Source organism: Triticum aestivum, chromosome 5B, assembly GCF_018294505.1.
Source record: "Triticum aestivum cultivar Chinese Spring chromosome 5B, IWGSC CS RefSeq v2.1, whole genome shotgun sequence".
In the NCBI taxonomy this organism is placed as follows: domain Eukaryota; kingdom Viridiplantae; phylum Streptophyta; class Magnoliopsida; order Poales; family Poaceae; genus Triticum; species Triticum aestivum.
In genome coordinates, this window is record NC_057807.1 from 267,635,151 (window position 1) to 267,639,977 (window position 4,827).

Here is a 4,827-nt window from a genome sequence, read left to right on the forward strand (position 1 = left end):
TGGGGAATATTATTGGCTAGTTGGCCGAAGGGCGGTTGAATCGGATTTGGGGGGAATTTTTGGGTGTGGGGGGGGGAGGATTTTCGCGCGGTGGGCGGGGGGAGTTTGGTGCATGGTCGGTTTCTCCAAGTGCAGCCCCACGTGTCAGTGAAGAGGCAAGCCGAAGCGCGTTCCATTTGCGTGAGCCGTGTGCAGGATCGAACGTGTGTGGGGTGCAATGCGACCGCGATAGGAGTGCTGTGAGTGTACCGCATTTTTTTCCTTTTAAACTAGGTGCTTCGCCCCCACAAAAAAATATGTTGCTTCGCGTGATCCGTCGATACTACTACTAGTAATCCGGTAATCCCGATTAAACGGCGTGGCCGGGTCTTTTCCCGCGTGATATGCTGGGAGGTTGGCTTAGTTGGTTTTTTTAGGACGAGTAATGCTACACCTACGTAATCCCAGTTACGTAATTAACGTAATGTGAAACGTGTGAGCTGTTGATTGTAGATTGGGGGGAGGGAGGGGCCCACCACCATGAAAATCAGGGGAGGAGAGAGAGGCAATTTATGTTAACCCTTTCGTAGGTTCCCGTAGATGTAGAAAGATGTGTCCGATCCTGCAATATAGGCCGTCCGATCTATATCTAACGGATAGGAAGGAAACTATGACAATTTACCCGCACTCCTCTCCACATTTGCAGATAAGGCTTTCCCTTGTTCATCCTTTTCTCCCACAAGATCTTGATCTTCCGTGCAATGCACGGGCATCTTGCTTGTACTCCTACAATATGTATATTATTGTGAAAGTTCATATACACTGGCCAAGATTAATGCAAACACGACAGATTTTCACTACATTTCGAACTTTTATAGGACAAAAAAACAAAAAAAAACCAACCCTAAACCTATTCTACGGCAGCGACCGATGTCCTTCATCTGTGATCTCCATGTACGGGGGCGGGGTTCAAGACCCGTGAAGTGAAGGTGCGGTCTCCGGCGAGGAAAAGTAGAACACGGGAGACAGACCGGCCAGTTGGCACACCATGCCATGCCGCCTCCCATGCCCTACTCATCCTCGGAGGAGTCCCCGACCTTGGCGATGCCGGACGTTGGACGGCGGCAAGTAGGACGCGTGGCTAACAGTGCTCCCGTCGTCGGCCGCCAGCGTGGCCACCGCTTGTGCGGCGACTTCAGCGAGGGCGGCGACCTCGAACTCCATCCCCGAAGACAAGCTCTCTCGCAGAGCGTTCGCGCTTGCGGTCATGGCGGATGTGGTTCCAGGTAGGAGGGCGATGCGCTATGGTGTGGAGGTTAGCTGGGTGTTGCCGCTTTAAGTAGCGCATTCCAGTGAGGCCAAGCGTCCGGGTGCGTCATTAAGTCGCCGGAGTTGTTCCTCGGGCACCGAGCCTCTTAATGACGACATACGAACGAACGGCATGCATGAATGCGGGCAGCTGGCGCCGGCTGGGAACGCACCGCGCCACGGCACGAGGGACGAGGGTTTTGGTGTGCCAGGGTAGTCAGCTGCGGTCGTGGCAACGTTGGAGATGCCCTTTGCTCACATGCGATCCCCGCATGTCATTGAAAAAGCAAGATGACCCGGCATGGTCTCAGGTCCATAGGATGCAGTTGGCCGCGCTACACCACTCCGCGGATGCGTCGCGGCGCCCCGTGCATCCTCGACGAGCTGGGTGTTGGGGTGTGTTTGGATTGTGTCCAAAGTGCACCTTGCCAAAATTTTGGTCATGACCAAAAGATTGGTCTTTGTTTGGATGGTTGCCATTTTTTGGCATGCCAATGAACTCTAGCCAACTCTAGTTCATTTTTCTTGCCAATGTCAGCCAAATCATGGGCAACCAATACCTCAACCAAATTTTGGTCATGACCCAAAGATTGGTCTTTGTTTGGATGGTTGCCATTTCTTTGGCATGCCAATGAACTCTAGCCAACTCAAGTTCATTTTTCTTGCCAATGTCGGCCAAATCATGGGCAACCAATACCTCAACCAAAAATTTTGCTACCCAATGCTTTTATGGGGCAACCTTGGGCACAAATCAAACATACTGTTGGTCGTGCCACAACACTAACGCCACCCACGGCAAACTGAAACCGACCGTGTCTAGCGACGATATGAGCGTGTCGCTCCCCGTGTCCAGAGGCGGTGCTGGAGCTGTTCCCCGTTGTTGGCCCCAACGACCCACATGAACGGTTGTCGGTGGTGAGGAGGTCGTGGGCCAGCTGCTCCATTGGACTAGTCTGTGCTACGTCATCCCGACGAGTGTGCCCCACATGTCTGTTTCCCTATTTTCCCGTCCATATTCGAGCGTCAATGCTCCGCATTGCGCATTAGGCCTTTCACTATGTAGGCCAAGCAAGACAACTTATTGTTTATTTGAGCCGTTCAAGTATAATCATGTGGCGGTTGCTTATTTCTCATTCCTCTCCAACCCTCTTCTCCATCGATCATGTCGCCCTCCAGTCGAGTCCATCCTCCCGCATGCCTCATTTAAACATTCCACCGAGTATCATTCGCATGTACCCACCCTACTCCTCTTTCAATAGATCTCTGGACCCCGAGATGAAATCGAGAGGGAACGAGTGGGGGCACGTGATACCTAAGGCGGATTCAAAATTTTGAACCGGTGATCATAGCATCCGCAAATCATATATAAAGGGTATTCATTGTTCGTTTCATTTTTAAACGTACAATATACTCCCTCCTATCCTTTCTACTCCCTCCTTCCATCTATATTGGGCCTAATGCATTTTTCAAGACTGCCTTTGACTATTGACAAGATTAATAGTACATGACATGTATAATGCGAAAATTATATCATTGGAAGCTCCTTTCACATACGAATTTGATGGTATGCTTTATTTAAGTTGCATGTCATATATTATTGCTCTACCTTTTGGTCAAAGTTAGCCTCGAAAATGCATTAGGCCCTATATAGATGGAAGGAGGGAGTAGTTTACATATAAGTTTTATGTGTAGTCAAAGTATATCTACTTTGATAAAAAAGGTATCAACATTCAACAACGCCCAATCAATATTGTTAGATTCGTACATACTCCTAGATTTGTACTCGAGATGGTTTCCAATTTGACTATTGACAAGATTAATAGTACATGAGATGTATATTGTGAAAATTATATCATTGGAAACTCCTTTCACATACGAATTTGACCGTATGCTTTGTGTAAGTTGCATGTCATATATTATTACTTTAACATTTGGTCAAAGTTAGCCTCGAAAAATGCATTAGACCCTGTATGCTTTGTGTAAGTTGCATGTCATATATTATTACTCTAACATTTGTGTAAGTTGCATGTCATATATTATTACTCTAACATTTGGTCAAAGTAGTATAGTGGAAGTGGATCCTCTAACGTAGGTATCCCTGCCTTACCCTCCCTTTCGGTCACTTACTGGCAGACCCCATGCTTGCTAGGCCCCGCATGTCAGTTACTCAATGGGTTCGGCCACGTCAGGGGATCCTCATCCGTAGTAATACTCCCTCTATTTTTATTTACTCCGCATAAAATGGAGGGAGTGGTGGTATAATAAATGACGCGGGCGGGGGAGGGGGATGGACGTTGGTTTGCTCTCAACTGCGGTCCCAAAAGCGAGCGAAAATGCAAGACGAAGCGCGTTCCATTCGGTGGGGGACGTGGAGGGTCCAGCGTGCCGGGCTGCAACGCAAACGTGACAAGAGCGATGTACAGCCAAAACCAATTGACTAGTCGTCACCGGAACCACTATGCACACCAGAACCTTCGCTGCTCGTCCTACGCCAGCCACTGCCTTAAAACCACACCAAATCTCCAGCCCATTCCCCCACCTTTCGATCCCCTAGCCCGCATCAAGCGTCCCCTAGTTCGTCGGAAATCCATGGTGCGCTGCAAGATCACTTACTACAAGATGCTGATGCCGGAGCGTCACGCAGAAATCGCGGTGGCGGTCAGCGCCACAGACCTCCGTTCCCAAGCTCGCTTTGCGGCGGGCCAATCCCCGAGTTCTCTGGAGCCAAGCTACGAGGAGGAGGAAGCCGATCCAATGTTCATGGCGGAGGTCGCAGCGTAGAAGGCCCCCGATGGTATTAGACGATGGGCGTCGACTTCGTGCCGGCGTCCGAGTTCCGCATGGTGCAGGCGGACCAGCGGTTCAACATGGCGATACTAAAGGAGGAACGGGAGGCAGAGGCTCAGCTCGACACGGAGCGCGCGCATGCCGCTGCCATCGAGGCTCTCCTGCAGGTGGAACCGGATGTTGTGGATGTGAACCGGGCGGCGGAGGCTCAACTTGAGGCGGAGCACGCAGATGCCGCTGCCATCAAGGCCCTCCTGCAGGCGAAACCGGACGTCCTGGACTAGAACCGGGCGACAGAGGCTCGACTCGATGCAGAGCGCACGGATGCCGCTGCCATCGAGGCCCTCCTGCAGGCGGAACCGGACGTCCTCGACTTGAACCGGGCGGCGGAGGCTCGACTCAACACAGAGTGCACGGATGCCGCTGCCATCGAGGCCCTCCTGCAGGCGGAACCGGACATCCTCGACTTGAACTGGGATGTGCACTCGTCCGTGCAAAGCACCCGCACGCTCCGCTTGAACGAGTAGCTGGAGGCCGAGGACAACCACGGTGCGGAGACACACGTCGGTAGCGATGGCTGGTTCGCGCCGACAGCCAAAGACGACGAGGCCGTCTCTTTCCACGAGCAGTGATAGTTTTTCTTTATGTTGTTGTTTTCATGGATCTTTTGCTATGTAAAAACATATATTTGTTATGCAAGTCGCCTGACTTGGGTCAGTCTACCATTTCAGGTGGTTGGATGAATATCCTACG